The sequence below is a fragment of the Lissotriton vulgaris genome, chromosome 7, assembly GCF_964263255.1.
Source record: "Lissotriton vulgaris chromosome 7, aLisVul1.2, whole genome shotgun sequence".
Classification (NCBI taxonomy): Eukaryota; Metazoa; Chordata; class Amphibia; order Caudata; family Salamandridae; genus Lissotriton; species Lissotriton vulgaris.
In genome coordinates, this window is record NC_141695.1 from 634097755 (window position 1) to 634117782 (window position 20028).

General features: G+C 45.3%; 1 protein-coding gene across 4 annotated transcripts in view; it reads left to right on the top strand.

Moving 5' to 3' along the window:
• Nucleotides 1–20028, top strand: part of MYCBPAP (MYCBP associated protein) — a 1064843-nt gene that overhangs the window by 874276 nt on the left and 170539 nt on the right. The gene's annotated exons all lie outside the window — the stretch shown is intronic.

The following is a 20028-nucleotide window of genomic DNA, read 5'->3' on the forward strand; positions in this document are numbered from 1 at the left end:
TTCTGTATCAAAGTTTAGTTCCAGGATAATCTAAAGTCCTGGGGACACAGCTCCTATACTTATACTAAGGATGGGCGCTGGATTACCTGCCTAGGTCCCTCCTATGGGTGGACCTGAGAAGGGGGTGGTTACACCCCTTTCCCTTTGTCCAGTTTCGTGCCAGAGCTGGGGCTGAAGTGTCCCAGCAACTGGTTTGAACCAGGCTATGCATGGAGCACCTTGTGTGCTCCAGGCAGTGTCTAGATGCATTCACTGAATGCAGCCCTCCCTGCCCCAATACACAAAACACATGTCTTGGCAGGTGCTGGCACCTCCCAGGACAGGAATCCTATTGTCCAGGCCACCCTTGCTGGAGTTTCCCCCAGCTAAAGGAGGTCAGACTCGTGTCTGTGGCAGCAGCATCCATTTTGTGATGCTGAGACTCTGTTTAACTTTAACCGGGTAAAGCAGTAACATACATGTCTTTTCCCTCTAGAAGGGTGGAATGCTACCCCCGCCGCCAAAATTGGCGGGGGGTAGTATTCCAAAGTGTTTGACACCTTACACAACATGTTTTGATGAAGCCAAACCAAAGTTAGCATTAACCTCGAAGATTATAATGCACTTAAGAATATATGGTATGGCTATATCATAGAACAGCTATAAAGAGATGGTTCCGAAAGCCTAATGCTAGGGCACCCTCTCACATGAAACCAAGCACTCTGCCTCCAGGATTGTCGAGGCCTACCATCGGAGTGACTTATAGGTGCATATGTGTCTATATATAAGGTAGATATAGGTATACTATATCTATGTAGGGGGTGATTACACCACCTTACCCAGGCTGTGTGAACAGACATGTGGTGTCAGTTTGGAAGGCAAACCAGGGGGGCACAATACATGCTGCAGCCCCTGGTAGGCCTAGGGTGCACCTGTGCCCTGGGTACCTATAGTACACTATACAGAGACTCACAAGAGTGACCCAGTAACCAATCTGGTATGTACCTAAAGTACATGGTATCAATTTAGAGAGAGAACAGCTGGGCTGTGGGTCTGATTAGCAGGCCCATAGCCCCACTAAAGTCGAAAAACCAGAGAATCACAGCAAAAAGTGGGGGTGACCATAGGAAGTAGATCCTACTCTCCTACACCTCCCCTTTTTCACTCAAGCTCGAAAGCTTGCGGGAAGGAAACCGGGAGACCCCCCACCCTCCAAAAAGAAACAGAGCTGAGTGAGGGGGTCAGTACACATAAGGACCGCAATCCGAACTGAAGAGCACGGACAGGAGCTCATCTGTGGAAGGCGAAGCAGAGACCTGCAGCCCCTCAGCATACATGAGTTCTGATCGCATGATGTTGGGAGAGATTGTGCTGAGTTGTTGTTAAGGAGTATATTTTTGCTCGGGGAGTTCCATCTACTGCAACTCTAACAGGAGTTGCAGTGGATGCATCTGTGACTCTGTGAAAAAGCACTGTGTCACGAACACTGTTTGTTCAGTCCACGGTGCATTGCATTCCAAGGCAGCGACTGAAACACCACAAGCAAAGGACACTTAAAGCCAGGCATTGATGTTATTGTTTAAAACATAAGAATGACTGAAGGTGGCACCCATATGTGATTGCACCAGTTAACATAGGGGAGGACGTGATTGCCTTGAAGTTAAAAAAAAAAGCAAGGCCAGAGAAAAGACACATGGCGGCTGTGCGCGTGCACCCGATCGTGAACGCAAGCTTGAGGCCAGCAGCGCATGCGCTGCTCTAGGCTCGACCTAAGAGGGAGTAATTATTCACACACTCTCTCCTTTCATGGAGATTGTATACTGAACTAAACACCTGACATGTTTACATGCAGACCAATGTCTTTGTAAAACTAATGCCTCAGTATTATCACGGTTACTAAATTTAAGTTTGTCTGTAGCACTTACGTTGTCCTGAACTGACTCAAGGTGCCATCAAATTTGACACTGATCTAAAATGAGGCACAGTGAAGTAAAGCAATTAGAGAATAACATCACACAATTTTGTCAGATGAGGAACCTGAGACTTGAACCCCAGAATGTTTTTGAAGCCAAGCACACTCCCTGCCCATATTGTTAATTGGCTTGTATGTATGTATGTATGCATTTAAATTTGTATGGCACACAGCTACCCCGAAGGGTTTCCCAGCGCCTGCTAGAAAGGAAAGGGGCCAAGTAAAGAGATTACTGGTTGAACAGCCAAGTTTTTAGTCCTCTGCAAAACTGCTCATAGAGTGTTTCATTACGTGAAGTCAAGAGTAGAGAGTTCCACAGGGAGGGACCTAGGTAGGTAAAAGATCGACCACCTATGCGCACTAGTCTAACTCTCGGAACTGAAAATTTCACTTGCGACATAGAGCTGAGAGAACGTGCAGGTACGTAACGATGGACCAAGGATTGAAGGTAAAGAGGGGCTGGGCCAGATTTAATCTTGAACATGTAGCTCAGGTCTTTGAGTTTAGTATGATTCTCTACCCTGAGCCAATGAAGATCACGAAGAGAGCCAGAGATGGAGGCCGTCCTCGCCTCCTCCTAGAGCAGTCAAGCGGCTGCATTCTGCACCACCTGCAATTTTTGCACCACTTCTTTATTTACACCCAGATATAAAGCGTTGTTGTAGTCCAGCCTGGAAGTGACAAGGACCTGGACTACGGTTCCCTGAGGGAGGCCAGCAGCATCCAAAGGATTTTCTTAAGCCATTTAAGGATGGTGAAGCAGGTTGAGACTACCTTGACGACCTGCTGTTTCATAGACAGTTGGTCATCAATGATGACGCCTAGGTTACGAACTTGATGAGACGGCAAGTATAAAGTGCCCATTTCTGTCGGCCAATGCTGGGTACCCCAGAGATCTTTATTCTTCCCTAAAATCAGGACTTCAGTTTTTTTGCCGTTCAGCTTTAGCAAGTTTGTTTGCATCCAAAACGCGATTTTGAACAGACCAGATTGAAGGGAGGAAGAGTCAGAGTCTTGCATAGCGGAGAGCGAAAAAATTATCTGGGTGTCATCAGCATAGAAAAAAAGAGACAGCCATGCCTCTTCGGCAATCGTTGCCAGAGGTCTAACATAGATGTTGAATAATAGAGAACTCAGCACATAGCCTTGTGGTACTCCATATAAGAAAGGATGGATATTGGAGCTGGCCTTAGAGGAAAAGATCTGGAACGTGCGGTTAGCCAAAAAGGAATCAAGCCATTTCAGAGCCATGCCACCAATGCCCAAAGATTGTAGATCTTTCAGTAACACGGTGTGAGATACCGTGTTGAATGCAGCGCTCAAATGAAGCACAATGAGAGCCGCCGTATCCCCATTATCCAGCGGGTGCCGAAGCATTTCGGTAACACCCAAGAAGGCAGGCTTGTGTCATTGTCCTTCGTAAACACTGGCTTCTGAGTCATTATTAGGCTTGCTAGTACCTCCTTGGTACCACATTGTCTGCATTTGTTACCTCCCATAACGACTAGAACTTTTACTTGCCTTGTTACACGGACTACTTTATCTTGGCTGTGAGCACTATTCTCTTTAATGATTTGCCCCAATTCCACCCACTGAGACGCAGGACGTCACCCACTTTTATTTTATTCACTAATGGCGGTCCGCTTTAACTATAGGGGCCGTCTTTCTTTCTTTCTTAATTTTTACAGCGTGGCCCACTTTAAGTATAGTGGCCGCGCTTACTTATTATTATTATTTGTTTTACTAGCTCCCATGCGCAGGGCCGGACTGGGAATTAAAACTGGCCCTGGCAAAGTGCTCGGCCGGCCTACCCCTCCCCACTCGGGAGGAGGTGCCGCTGAGCGCTTTGCTAGGGCCGGTTTTCGGCCGATTTTGTTGCAGGGCCGATTTTGTATGCTTTCACTTTACGAGTGCAAATCCTAATCACCTCATTGTAACTATTTACAATGCTAAAACGGCCCTGTAACAAAATCGTCCCCCAGGGGCCTAAAACCGGCCCCCACCCGTGCAGCGCACCGGGGGATTGCCCGATGCCCGCTATGGCCAGTCTGGGCCTGCCCATGCGGCGCTTTCACTTTCATAGAGGCATCTAAAGAAAGGTGTGCAGCAGCTATTAAAGTGAAAGCGCGGCATAGGCACTTTTACAAACTATAAACATCTGTTTGTCAACTTGAAAAACAGATGCTTTTTGTTTGTCAAAGTACCCCATACCTTGGTCTAAGCGCGAATATCTCCAAAAGCTAACACCTGCCCTGAGCAGTTCTTAGCCATGTTATCCAATGGGAGGTGGATAACATGGCTAAGAGCATTTGCTCGATAATGCATGAATATCGCTGACTTTTCAGCGATATTCATGCATTGCGGCCGTTTTTTATCGCATTTGCGATAAACCTTGCTAATAGCAAGGTTTATCTGCGATAAAAATCGCCGATGTGCGGCGATAATTTTTGTCTCTAAACAAGTTAGAGACAAAAATTATCGCTAGTTGTTGGTAATATGCCCCTTAATTATCCAGCTAAGAGGTTAGTTCTCAGCCTAGGCAGGAACTTAGCTCCCATCTACAGCGCTGGCCCTGGATGTGTTTGGCAATATGTATTCATCAGAACAGTATATCTCGGCGTCAGGAAGGTTGGCAGCGCAGAATCCAGCTAACTTGTTACTTGTTGCTAAATGAGTGCATTGTGTTTTCAGAGCCGTAAATTCTGCTTCGATAAGGTCACTGTATCTGGAAGACTGAAAGAACACATTCCAGTCCTCCAGGAAAAACGAAGAATGCATTGTGAGAAATGTTGTTTCAAACTGTCGAACATCAATAATAACTTCGCCAGCTATAGAATTCGGTTTCATGTATTCGAGTAGAGTTTATTTTAAGATTATCAAATAACGTATACAACTGAGAAAAAACTACTCTATATGGGGTTCCATGATTTTACTACTGAGGACAGTCTACCCTGGCACTGCCAGCTGGCCAAAGCCACGGATTCTGACACTTAAATATGCTTGGGAAACATATATGTAAAATGCAGATTCCGTCATCCAAAAATATGAAGTTATTTACTCCAGACACACCTCCTTGTTAAACATCGAAAATACCCATAGCTATTTGCCATCATGCCCTTGGCAACGAACGTTTCTAAAATCCTCCCTCCTATTAGATGTATGCCAAAACACTACACAGCAAATTTAGTTCACCAGCTAAGGAACCAGTTTGTGTTACCTACAGATCTGGAGCAGTCGCGGCTGTTTTCTGCCATTTTGGCGAAGCGTACAGCCCCATCACCCACCTGCCATGCTACTGATGACCTTGCCAAGAAGTTGTCCCAGGAATCCGTGCTGTCCCTGAGGCAATAAAATACTCAGACAGACTCTCTGAGGCAGTTGCGACCTAGAGATTTGCGAATACTGAAACAGCACAATATTATCTACTGACATGAAGGAAGAATTAGTTTAGTGGCTTAAGAAGAGAAGGCCTGCGATCGACATATTTTGAGCACCACCATATAATACCATACCAAAACTGAGTCAAAGAACATTCAGTTACTACAGAACACAAGATGGGGGTTGTTGTCATACTGAGTGCTTGCTAAAACTAAAATATCGATTAGCCTTATACGTTTGTTCCCCTTTAAATGCTTCCTAGTACCTGCTGAGAACGGTACCTTATTTTTACATCTAAGTCACCCCTAAGGAGTCCCCCAGGTGCCTCGTAACAACTTTATTGAGAACAAAGAAGGCTCGGGTCCTAAAACCTCCTGGACTGGACCACTGTAAATACAAGAGAAAAGAGTGTGTCCAGAAGGACTAGTCTGCACACTTTAAAGCGAATACCCTAGCCTAGACCATCAATTCTAGGGTTCTTATTGCTTTATTTATCTTATTTTAAATTATTTAGATTAGCGAAGGAAATAAATATTTGCTCATGTCTTAGAAAAGAAAACTTCCATTTACAGAACCACATTTACAAAAACACATTTATACACAATGTTATATTCCACTTAAAAACAAAAAAATTCAAAGACAAAAATGACAAGTGAAACAAACTTAGTGGCAGCAGGCATAACTGAGCTGCCAGGACAGTGAGTGTGGCAGGACAGCAGGGAGCCGCTGCCTGAGAGGAAGCTACCGAAAGGCCGAGATCGGAGGCACCGCAAATGCGGTTACGGGCCTGAAAGGTGAACAGCAGGATGATGTAGGCGATCACAGAGGGGGGTCTGCATGGTGAGAGCAGCGGAAGATACAATCGAGGCTCTTGCAGAGAAACGGGCCTGGAGCAGAGCTTCTCGAATACTGGAAAGACAGAGAGACGTGCGGGGCCTGACCCTGTGACAGTGTGGAAGTGAACCGCGGGGGCCCAGAAACCCGAGTCAGACCCCCTGGATTCCTGAAAAAGTAGAGACACTGCAGGCAGCCGCAGAAACCACCAAGAACCCGCGGATCAAAGCCCGGACAGTGCGTGCGGAGGCCCAAACAGGCTGGCAGTGAAGGGAGGGACGCTGGCAGATACAACCAGCAACGAGCAGAGGAAAAAAAGGAAAAGGCGAACTGACCCAGCGAACGGGGAAGTATGTACAAATGGCGTGAGGCCTGAACCAGTGAGGAGTGTAGCGGTCCCGTAGACGGAAACAGCGAGGTTGTGACAGGACTGGGGCGTTCTCCCTTTGCAGCCTTACCCTTGGACATCTAAAGCAGACACCACAGGGTGAATGGAGTAAGGAGCCGCTGCCCTCACTGAGACAGGCCGGCCCTGGGAGCTATAAGCGCCTCCCTCCCCCACAACAGAAGCTGACCAGTACAATCTCGGAGGACAGAACCGGGTGAGCACGAGACAGGGTAAGACTGTTGTAAAGATGAGGCGGAGGCAGGAAGTTGTAGATCAGGATTTATTCAGGAGAAGAGAGCCGTCCAGCTAGAGGGGAAGACACAGCAGCTGCAACTGCCAAACAGGGAACACTGGGGAGGAATCTTCGGTACAAGGGAATCCAAAGGGTGACATCACAGGGTGATGAGGTGATAGCAATAGCAATACAGATCACCACACACCTCCCCCCTTTTTAAAAAAAAAACAATTTAAGGAACACAGTGAAACAATAAGAAGAAGCAAATCAGATATAATCACGGTATTTGTTGGGCCTCACAATTGCCCTCAAACTTTTCCTTAACCCATTGCCATTATTGACACAAGAATCTTCTTTTGAGCCATTACCAAGGTTAGAATTTGATGAGGGAGCAGTTGCACGGGAGGGATCTTTAGCAACCCGAGAAGTGCTCCACCAATTGCCATTAGACAGTTTGACAGCATTCTTGCGAACATCAACAACCTGTTGGGATTCGAGAAATTTTGAAAAACCTTTTTTAACAATGACAGGATTCTTGATTCTAACCCAATCACCAGCATGAATGTTATGAGAAGACTTTTTTTCAGATTCAACAAAGCAAGGCAGGGAACTAGAAGATTTCTTGTTGGCACATTCCCACACTGCTTCTAAATCACAGCCCCGGTGGAGACTCTTGACCATCCAAAAGGGGAAAGCTTGGGAGCAAGCTTTTCTTCCTCTCATTAGTTCGAAAGGAGAAAAACCCGTGGCAACGTGGGGAGAAATACGATAAGACCATATAAGATCTTTTACAGCTTGGAAAATACAGTTATTAGACCTGAAAGCAGCTTGCACACATTCGACAATAACTCTGTTAAATCTCTCGGTTTTGCCATTGCTCTGGGGATGGTACAACGGAGTTCTGGTATGTCTAATACAGCAATTATTAAGGAAGACACCCATTTCCTTAGAAATAAATTGTACCCCGTTGTCAGTGAGAATTTCTTCTGGACACCCCTCCCTGAGGAAGATTCTGCTTAAACAATCAATAACACTCTTGGAGTTGGGAACATTGATGGGTTCAACTTCGACCCACCTGGAAAGATGATCAACAAGGACCAGGAAGTATTTGGAGGTGTTGGGAAGTACATGGAACGGACCTAAAAAGTCCAGACCAATTTTTTGCCAGGCCCTAGCGGGAGGGGGGACAACAGAATTAGAAACACCTTCTAAGATAAGAACTTTGTCACTGGTGTTGCAACGTGAACAGAGTTTGATGGCTTCAACAATCTGACATTTCTCTTAGTGATGGTGGCACCTAGATGTCCAGCATGTGCATCAGCGATAATTTTTTCTCTGTAAACAGAAGGGGGAATGAACTTATCACCCCTAACAATTTTGCCATTTTCCAAAGAAAGTTCAGAGTTAATTTTCCAATAAATTTGAAGTTCAGGAGAAAGGGATTTTTCTTTGGGCCAACCTTTTTGTATGAAAGAAATGACATCTTTGAGGATGGTATCATTTTCAACAGCCTTGATCCAGTCACATTCAGCGAAAGAAACAGAGGTTTGAGAGATATTGGCCACAAAACATTCCTCAATGTCAGTTTCGTCATTCTCATCAGGTTCTTGTAAGGGTAACCTGGGCAAGCAGTCTGCCCGTCTGTTTTTTTCACCAGGGATATAAATAGCTTTGAAATTGAATTCCAATAGTTTAGTGGAAAGTCTAGCCAAACGTGCAGTGGTGCGATTGACGTTTCTGCCAGACAAAATATCAACAAGAGGACGATGGTCGGTTTGAAGAATGAATGGTCTACCCCATAGGTAAGACTTGAATTTCTCAACACTCCAAGCACAAGCAAGCAGTTCCTTCTCTATAACTGAATATTTCCTCTCGACAGGGCGGAGGGTCCTGGAGGCAAATCCGACAGTAAATTCTTTACCATAGGCCACTTGAGAAAGAACAGCTCCTAAGCCATACTCGCAAGCATCAACAGTGACAACGGTTTCTCTGTTGCCATTGAAAGGTTGAAGAGCAGGAGCATTGGTAATGTGCTTTTTGATGAGCTGAAAGCCTTTTTCGCACTCATCAGACCAGCTGAAGGTGGCACCTTTTTTAAGTAAGAGCCTAAAACATTCGGTGGTCTTAGCATAGTCTCTCATGAATTTTGAGTAAAACTCACAAAGACCAAGAAAGGACAAAAGCTGTTCCTTGTTGGAAGGGGCAGGAGCTTCAATGATACTTTTCACAAGACCAGATCTAGGCCTGATGCCACTTTCAGAAATGATATGACCAAGGTATTCCACTTCTCTCGTTTTGAAAACACACTTACTCTTCTGTAAGGTCACACCTCTATGTTCCAGAATGTGGAAGACCTGGTCAATGACCTTGTCATGTTCGCTCTCAGATTGAGTGAAAATAAGAATATCATCTTGGAAGACGACTACATTGGAAAGTTCCTGAAACATTTCTGACATGATGCGCTGGAAGACAGCGGCAGCAGAAGCCAACCCGAAAGGAAGGCGACGAAATTGGAAAACACCATCGGGTGTGACAAAGGCAGTGAGGTGTCGTGAGAGGGGATGCAACACAATCTGGTGGTAGGCTGCTTTTAAGTCAAATTTCGAAAACCAAGTGGATGAACCTACTTTTGCTATTAAATCCTCAATGCGAGGAAGAGGAAAGCCATCAACCCAGATAGCCTGATTGAGACTGCGTAAATCCACACACATCCTAAGATCACCGGACCTTTTCCTAGCAAGAACAATAGGAGAAAGCCATAATGTCGATTCAACCTTTTCAATAATTCCTTGTTCGCACAGGGATTTTAAATGCTTGGACAAGTCCTCTCTGATACTGAGTGGGACATTTCTAAGTTTGTGTTTGATTGGAGTAATGCCATCTTTTACTTTGATGAAATGTTGAAAATTGGTGATTTTACCGAGACGGTCTTCAAAAACTTTTTTATATTTGTGTTCCCACACTTTCATTCGAAATGTTACAAACAGGGGCAGAGGATGAAGGCATAGAACAGGGAATATTGCACTCTTCAATAAAAACAGGATTGGGTAGACCAGGTTTAATAGTGACGCCAAATTCTGCCTGATGAATGAGACCTAGCAAGTTGATGCCTCGCTTGGCAATATAAACCTTCCCTTTGATAAATTTGCCAAAAATGGAAATTTCAGCCCAGAAATAACCTAAAAGGTTAATTTTACTTCCCTCAAAGGCTACGGAAAGAACATCAGGAGGAAGTAAACACTTGTCATACCAGAAGTGAGAATACTTTTCGTGAGAAACAATAGTGATGCGGGCACCGGTGTCTACAAGTAGTTGAATATGATGTTTATCAATAGTAGCATCAACTTCAGGATCAGGGACAAGAAAAGTACGACTAACAATATCATTGTCTTTCACAACAACTACATATTCCTGATTGGTTACATCACATTCTGAATGTTCAGTTGAATGCCCAAAAGAATTTAAATCAGGGGAAGAATCATTCTCATTCATAACACAACGCACATCACTTCTTCTACCTCTCATGCAGACCTTTGAGAAATGACCATTTTTGCCACATTGACTGCATTGTTGGTTGGCAGCAGGACAATTTTTGAAATTTGAAAAATGGTAAGAAGAGCCACATCTAAAACAAAAAGTGTTTTGACTGAATTGTCTATTGGGCATAAAGGGTCTTCTGGTGCTGGTATTTCCCATTCTTCTAAAATAACCACGTGAATCACGAGGAACAAAATTAGAAGTCTTGATGGGAGCAGGCATTTTAGTGGAAACAGCACCAGAAATGGAAGTGTTGGAAAGGGAAACCTCTAATTTTTTGGAATCTTCTAAGGATGTCTCAATACTTTTGGCTATGTCAATAGCTTTCTCAAGAGAAGGATCCTTGCAGGATAACAATTTCCCTTGGATTTGTTTACAAGAACAGCGAGCAACAAGTTGATCCCTAATAAGTTGAGAGGTGAAATTGTCAAATTCGCATTTAGAAGCAAGAATTTTCAAAGCAGTAACGAATGTGTCAATGCTTTCTTCAGGTTTTTGAGCCCTGGTGAAGAATTTGTAACGATGTACGACCATGTTTTTGGTTTTAACAAAGTATTTGTCTAATTTGGCTATGGCAATGTCAAATTCATCAGGGGCTTCACCAGGAGGGGGAACATAAGGCGGAAGATGGTCAAAGACATTCTGGCCTTCCACACCAAGATGATAGTACATTAAACTCTTTTTCCTTTCAGCACGATATCTAAGACCATCAATGGCACCTAAGTAGGCCATGAAGGATCGTAACCATAGCTTCCATTCGAGAGGAGGATCACCAGGAGTCTGAAGAAAAGGAGCTGGAGGAGAAACGCTTTGCATAATGATATCTTCTATGTTCCTCTGGAAAAAGAGTTTTAATCAAAAGAAATAAGCTAACAACACAAAAAAAATATATATATATTAAAACAATGACAAGGCAAATAATGTACACAGTAGGTTGCAAGAACTGTGCACATCAGTGTGCAAAAGCTGTGCACGTCAGCGTGTAGACGAAGATGTTGTACACATTAGCGTGTGAAAACTGTGCACATCAGTGTGCAAATGCTGTGCACATCAGTGTGCAAATGCTGTGCACATCAGCGTGTAAACGAAGATGTTGTAGATATTAGTGTGTAAACCTGTGCACATCAGTGTTGTAGATGTTGTGCACTTTGATGTGCAAATATTGATGAAGAGAGTGAAAACTGTGCGCATCAGCGCGGAGTTGTAGTTCCTCTTTTTTTTATAACAAGTATGCAAGAGTTGGGTACATAAGCCTGAAGAGGAGTAAATAATTTGAAAAAGTGTTTAATCCGCTGTGTGCTGTTTAATCCGCTGTGCGCTTGAGCTGTGCGCATCAGCGTAATGAATGAAGCAAAGTACAGAAAGTTGCATCCGTGAAGAAAAAGGCAAAAAGACTGAACAGCTGTGCGCAGCAAGAAGAAGCCTTTGTGACGTTTCGAGGTTCGATGACCGAACAGCTGAGTGCAGCGAGGAGAAGCCTTTGTGACGTTTCAAAGTCAGGCAGTGGTTGACAAGCAGGAAGAGCGTCAAAGTTGCTATGGTGACCGGTAAGCGTAATGCGTGAAGACGCTCGATTGCTTGACGGAGCCTGAACGTGAAAGTTCTATTGCGTCATCATTCTGAGGCGCAGCCCGAAGGGAGAGGAACAAACGGAGGAGATGCACGTAGCGTTGAAGGTGCGAGGAATAAAGTAAGAAAGTCTTTGAAAGGTGGCAGAAAAGTCTAACGAGGATCAGTTGGTGGGAGCGGTGCGGGCTGGCACAGGGAACAAAGTAGATAGCGCAAGGCTGGGTAACGCGCAGTGAGGAGGCGCGAAGATGAATTTAATTGGCAGAATAGTAGCAGGGCCAATTAAGACAACGAGAGTTCAGTGGCTGCGACGGCTCTGGGTGAGTACAGTGGAGAAAGTAATTAGTAAATGTACTCACATGAGGATGAAAATCATAGGAAGAAAAAACGAAAAGTCCTGAATTTCAAAACGTTTTCCGTGATAGAGTTGTTATGAAGCTTGAAACAGCAGCTGAAGAACCGCTGACCATCCTCGTCGCCAATGTAAAGATGAGGCGGAGGCAGGAAGTTGTAGATCAGGATTTATTCAGGAGAAGAGAGCCGTCCAGCTAGAGGGGAAGACACAGCAGCTGCAACTGCCAAACAGGGAACACTGGGGAGGAATCTTCGGTACAAGGGAATCCAAAGGGTGACATCACAGGGTGATGAGGTGATAGCAATAGCAATACAGATCACCACAACTGTCCTGTTCAGTGGGACACTGAGGGGCCAAAAGAAGGTGGAAGGGTTGGACAAGCACAATCAGGGGGAAAAAACAGAGGGCGAAGGGGGCGAGGCTTGGGACCCTAGAGCCACCACAAGATGGTGTGCAGGAGAAGTAGTAGCACATAATTGGACGCCTCCTGGCGGACATGGCGCAGGCACATTGATGAGCCCACAACAGACAAGACGGGGTGGCCGGCCTGTGTTCCACTGGACTCCCACTCGGAAGAGCACAGGGGATGCGACCACAGTAGGATCACGATTGGAAGGACAAAACAAACGCAGGACACCAGAATAACACCATAACTCAATATGCGCAGCCACTGGCTCCGCCGCAGAGGATCATGCAGCAGACCCAGGATGCGGAGAATGCCCCGAAACCCTCCAGAGCGGAACTTATGGCAGTGATATAAGGCACATGCAGCGCCCTGGATATCAAAATAGATACAGTGTCCTTTGAGGTAGGACTCCTTCATGCGGACCTCTGAAAGGTGTCAGAGAAAGTCACTCTGCACGAACAAACAATAGATAATGTGGTGCAGGAGGTTAGGACATTAAAGGAACAGAACGGAAAACTCACAGCCATGACAAGAAGACAGGGCAGAATAATCTGCACCTACTGGGGTTCCCGGATAGTGCAGAGGGGGGTCGACAGACTCTTTTGTCCAGGCTGAATACGCAGCACTCTGAAGCCTAAGGAGTTGTCCATATGTAGGTAACAAGGACCCCCTGCACGTTGCCTCCGATTGGTTTTTATTCGATGAAATATTTTAAACAATTGAAAAGTATCGTCCAAATGAATGTATTTTATAATTTTGATTAAAGTTTGTTACTCTTTTTATCTTTTGTTTGAACTTATTTTGTGCAATAGTTACTAGTATTTACTTTTGTGTATATCTTAAGTTGCTTGGGAATGATATTTTCCACTGTGCCTAAGGAGTTGTCGCCAGTGTTTACGGTGGTAGGTGTTCCCCCAACCCCCCCCCCCCCGTCCCGAGCACCGCTGCGGCCCATAATTGCGCACATTTTCAACTTCTGCGACAGAGACTGTATCCTCAGAACCACAAGAGAAACTCAAGCTCTGTCGTTTGAAAATCACAGCATTATGATATTCCAATACTATACTTGGAAAGTACAGGCACAACTGAAGTCCTTTGTGGGGAGTGAAGCAGAAACTCAGAGCAATGGGGCTGCAGTATATGCTTATGTTCCCAGTCAAACTCTGGGTGGTGACACAAGGGAAAACCCACTTCTTCGAAAAACCTGAGGAAGTCTGGACTTGGCTTGAGGCCTGGGACTGGATGCCTATACGAAAAAGGGGAACCCTAAGAACCAAAGGAACACTTAAAGGAAAAACCCGATGGGCAGAAAATTGGAGCCTGTCCAATGAGAAATCATCCGGTACGAACACGCAGACCCTCTGGACCGAAGTGCAGGAAGATAGTTCGCTGATGGCGGTCCAACAGGGAGACGAGGGGGCCGACAGCACTGGGGCCAGTACAGAGGCCACGGCCTCGGGACACCAGAACTGGCAATGGTAGAAGAAGAAACCTGAATCCCAATGGAGACCTTCAGGATGTGTGAAAACCGGCGGTGATGTCTGGGATACATGGGAGGGGTACTCTGGAAAAAGAGAGAGTTTTCCCTGACAAACCCAGAAAGGACTGGGAAATATTAAGACAAAAAAGGGGGGTTCCTTTCTGTGGTTTCTTAAATAGAAGCTTGAGTATAGTTTGTAAAGCAAGACACCAGCCTATAGAACTTTTCTGTCCTCAATAACATGTATACTAAACACAACATAAATTATACCAAAAGGGATAATATTCATTAAAAAACCATATTTATTAAAAGAATATCCTTCATAATATAGACAAAGTCTTGTACATAAAATTTCCTACATATATCAAAATCAGTCACAAGCACATTTCAATATATTTCAATATATCAACATGTAGAAAAACAATTAAAAATAGCCAGTATTGTCGACGCGTTTCGGTGCTTTGATCGATGAAACACCTTCCTCAGGACTACATTAAAATTGTTCAATCTAAAAAGGTATATGGAAAATGGATTAGTATACATCAAATGAGGGATTTTAAGTTTTATTACAAAAAAGTCTATAAGGATCTATAGGTGTCAAAGCTGCAAGGAATAATTTTCTTACATTTATCGCATATTTCTATTTGCGGTACCAGTCTTAATCCTGGAGATGGAGTAACTTTCCCAGTTGTGGAAAGGATGGTGCAACATTCTTCCATGTGGCATGGGGATGCAGTGGGGTCCTCCAATGCTGGCAGAAGGTGGCAGAAAGAATGAAGGAGGTGACCTGCCTGATCCAGGAAGCCATAGATGGGAATGTCTATTATATATAGTGAAGAAGCCAAGGGAGGGTAGGATATGTTGGAAATACTTGCAGCTGGCACTAGTGCGAGTTATCTTGTGGCGAAACTCTCCTGAGGCGTAAGCCGGGAGACTGTATGTTAGAAACTGTCAAATTGTAAAAGTGCTGCATTTTTTAATCTGTAAATTGCACTAGCGCATTTCTACCTGCATTGCGTTCTGAGGGCTGATCTGCCCTAGCTCCACTGCGTCCCAATCCCTGGTCCTCGCGCAGCAGATTACTTGCTGACGCCAGACTGGAGAGGGGCAAGCCGCCATCTTGGGGGAACTCGGAGGGTTGTAGACCAGTTGTTCATCTTCCCGCCCTCCCAGGGATTTAAAATTACACCCGAAGCGTCCGCGCGCATATCTTGTGGCGAAACTCTCCTGAGGCGGAAGCCGGGAGATTGTATGTTAGAAACTGTCAAATTGTAAAACTGGTGTATTTTTTAATCTGTAAATTGCATTAGCGCATTTCTACCTGCATTGCGGTCTGAGGGCTGATCTGCCCTAGCTCCACTGCGTCCCGATCACTGGTCTTCGCACAGCAGATTACTTGCTGACGCCGGACTGGAGAGGGGGCAAGCCGCCATCTTGGGGGAACTCAGAGGGATGCGGACCAGTTGTTCATCTTCCCGCCCTCCTCACGCCCCATAAATGTGCATTGGATCTCGTCCACGCAGCGGGCGTGCCAAGGGCAAGCCCGTCTGCGCCCGTCCGTGCCAGTCCAGCGCCTCTCGCCAGAGATGGTGGTGTAGATTTCCCAGGAAAGGGATTCTACTCAAGAGATGAGTTGCTTAGTCTGTGTCCCTCTAAGCTCCAGGGTTGTTTGGCCCCCTTTGATCCCATGAGTGGCCCGGTAACGTGTATTTGTGATCAATTCACTCTCTCTACTCCTACTACTATAGGAGTTCTTGGTACATCTCCTGCACAGCAACGACTAAAGGTGCTCCAGCTGAATGTGAGATCGTTACCGAAGCACCATGCGGAAATATTTGATCTCCTAGAGGACGAATCCCTGGATATCCTTTTCCTTACGGAAACATGGATGAGTGACGATCTGATGACTATTTCAAACTTAGCACTTCCACCTGAATATTCGATCACTTTGATAAGTAGGCAGGCTAGAGGTGGTGGCATTGCTGTGATTACTAGATTGGCCTATTCCTGCCTTTTTGAGAAGATTAACTTGAAAGGTGGTGAATGTGGTCATTTTAACATCACTATCAATGCTCATTTTACCTTCTCAGGGTTATTAATATATAGGCCCCCTGGACCCATGTGCGGGTTTAATATTTCTCTCTTGGAGACTGTAGAAGCGTTTGCCATGGAGTCAGCTAATTTTAGCATTTTGGGCGACCTTAACTTTCTTTTTGAGTTGGAACAAGAACCGACGATTCGCACTTTGATTGCTGATCTAGCCGCCTTTCAGCTCTTCCAATTAGTTAAAGGTCCAACCCACATCGGAGGCCATATGTTGGACCCAATTTTTACTAATATCGAGTCATCCAGCACCACCACCCCTACACCCATGCTTTGGTCAGACCATTTTTTAGTTGAACTGACTTTTTGTATCTCTACCCCTCACATGTGTAAAACTCAAAGAGCTGTGCGCAAAAGACCCTGGCGTAAGCTCCGCTTAGCGGACTTTCATGCCCTTTTGGAATCTGATCCACTGGGCCCTTTTGCTGATATTGAAACAGGTTATGACTCTTTTTGCACTTGGTTAACCCAGGCACTGGATAGATTTATTCCTGCAACATGGGGTAAAGGTCACATGCAGGACGCCAATCCTTGGTACAACGATACTTTGGCGGGCCTCAAGAAGATCTGCAAAAGATACGAACGCGACTGGAGAAAAGATTATTCCTCTGAAAGAAAGACCTGCTATCTAAAAGAACTTAAGGTATATCATAAAGCCATCTGCAGGACTCGGGCGGAGTACTATGCCACCGAAATAAAAAATTAGCTCGAAGGTTATTTTTAAGATTCTTAAAGAACTCAGCACAAAAAAATCTGCTAACAATATTTTCACTTCAGCAGCTCAGTGCGAAGAGATAGCTTCCTTTTTTGTGGAGAAGATCTGTGGTATTTATCAAGCCTTTACCCCTGTGACGCAGCCTTGCTGTAGCTTGGCAACGAGTCTTAGTCCTGTCTCCAAGCTATCGGTTATTCCCGAAATCTCTGAGGAAAAATTTGATCAGCTAACTAAGCTTATTAAATCTGGTTCCCCGGCAGACCCCCTTAAGCCTCCCCAATTCAGAGTCTCTTTTCTGTACTGTTTAGCCCTGCTGCATAGCCTTATTAACGCCTCCTTTTCGGCTGCCATTGTGCCAGTTAAGTGGAAGCAGGCATGGGTTTCTCCTATACTTAAAAAATCCACCTTAGACCCCTTGAAGCCCGAAAACTTCAGACCTATTTCGTTGCTTCCTTGGGCTGCGAAGATTGCTGAGGCCCATGTAAACTCTATTCTTACCAACGTTCTAAATGCCAATGACACTCTGGATGAAACTCAGCATGGGTTTCGCGCCGGTCATAGCACGGAGACGGCGCTCTTGGCTATGACGGAGCATCTTCGGGCCACTCTTGATCATGGCCAAACGGCGGCACTGATCCTATTGGATCTCAGTGCCGCTTTTGACACTGTCTCCCACCAGATCCTGCTCCATCGGCTTGAAGAGGCTGGGATCACGGATATGGCTCTTGTCTGGTTTAGGTCTTTCCTGACCGACAGATCATTTCCTGTTTCCACTCCTCCCTTCCTTTCTAGGGCGTACTCTATTGGGCAGGGTGTCCCTCAGGGCTCGGCTTTGAGCCCCACCCTGTTCAATCTTTACGTTCAGCCGCTGGCTGCTGTTGCCAAAGCGTGGGACCTTAACATTGTGTCGTACGCCGACGACACGCAGCTAGTGGGCACGCAATCGGAAGGTGTCACCATGGACCATGTAAGGTTCAATGCAGGTCTGGCCGCGGTAGCAGAGTGGATGACAGCTAACTGCTTACAACTTAACGCCGCTTAGACAGAGGTGCTATTGGTGGGCAAAAACACTGAGTTATGGGGAGACCACTGGTGGCCTTCTACTTTGGGGAAAGCTCCTACACCTAAGAAAGAAGTAAAAAACTTGGGAGTCTGGTTAGACTCAGCATTAAGCTTTGGCACCCAAACGAAAAAAGTTGCCGCCACCTGTTTTGGCATACTACGTAGTCTAAAAGCGGTCTTGAAATTCTTTGATTCTGCTACTAGGCAACTAATTGTTCAATCTATGGTGTTGTCCAGATTGGACTATGCCTATTCACTGCTCTTAGGTGCTAATAAGGCGGAAATTGCCCGTCTGTAACGCATTGAAAATGCGGCTGCTAGAGCCTTAGTAGATCTGCCCCGTTTTAGTTCTACCTCTGCTACTATTCTGAAACTTCACTGGCTTCCTGTAGCTCAGCGGATACAGTTTAAGACCTTATGTAATTCATTTAAAATCTTAAAACTGTCTACCCCTAAAATGCTAGTGCCATTGCTGAATATGTATGTGCCCACGCGGGCTCTACGATCAGCTGGCCAGAACCTGGTTGAGGTCCCCCGGTTCAAGCGAAGCAGAGCGGTTGGACGTTCTTTCCGCTTCTTAGCAGCAAAACTATGGAACACTCTACCAGTCCATATTCGGGAAATGGAGGAGTTGTTTCAATTTAGGAAAGCCATCAATACTCACTTATTCCCTTGAAAATATTTTTTTGTCTCTCTTTTTCTGATCTCAGTTCTGTTTTTGCTCAGGATTAGCGCCGGGACGCCCCTTTGTTGGGGCAGCTGTGCGCTTTACAAATCATATAACATAACATAGTGCTTGCAATGCAGAGAGTAGCAATTGGTTGGATAGCCCAGAGACCACCCTCCATTGACCTATGGCATGGAGATATGATGGAATGGGCCCAAGCAGAAGAGTTGCTTATGAAAAAGGCCCGTAGGGACGACAAGCTGGAAAAAGACTTGACAGAGTGGCGGCTCTTATGGGTAATATGTCCCGGGAGGCAGGGGAGAGAGAGAATAAAAGGGTACCAGAAGGGGATGACGGCACACTGATTCTGAGAGATGACACATAGATCACTAAATAATCCCAAAACAAGGCGAGTTGAGAATCAATTGTAAGAGGCCAAATGCTGGGTTAACTAGGGATATATATACAGTTTCTGGAAGAATGGGAAGACAGATAGATGAGAGGTAGAGACAGTACTGCACTTAAAGTTGAAACAAAGTTAGTCTCGGTTAGGTTTCACTTTGGCACATGTATAAGAATATACAATGCAAGTTGTAAACAACATATGATGCACAGAGGGGTGCGTACCCCCTACTATTGTAACATGATTGTCCTGTGAAAACTGTGCGAAAAGATAATAAAAAGATTGTTAAAAAAAAGTGTAACTATTGAAAGAAATAAGCTAAAAATATACTTCACCGTATAAAAATGATAGAAAAAATCCAACAACTTGCCACTGTTAGCTTTATTATAAATCTCACAGAAAATAAGTTATAGAACTTTCTATTTTGTAAGTCAGAATGCAGCCTTCCAGCAGCCCTGCTGTGATTGGTCAGCCGCTGCCAGGCAAAGCTAAGCTGTCTTAATGATGTGAAAGTGGCCTGACAAGAGACAAAGGATTTCCTGTGGGAGAAGAACTGCAAGCTGCAGAGCAAAAGGCAGAATGGCGGTGAATGAGCCAAACTGGTCTTCAAAGAAAGAATGGCAGTTTAGGGGAGCACAGGCTCACCACCACATCCTGCGCTCCCAGCCAGGCAGAAGCCCCTGTAATTCGATTAGCAGATGGGTTGGAAGGAGAGTGTTAAGCCCCACCTGTGGTATTAATTAGCCAGATATAAACCTCTTCGAGGCTCATGACGAGCTGAGCTTGTCATGAGCCACGGCGCTCCGGTGCTAATGACGAGCTCAGCTCGTCATGAGCCGTGGAACGCTTGCATGCGGGGATAATTCCCCGTGCTGAGCGTTCCACGGGAACGCGTCCCCCTCCCCCCCAGCACAGCGGGGGATTAACCCTTGCAGCAAAGGGGTT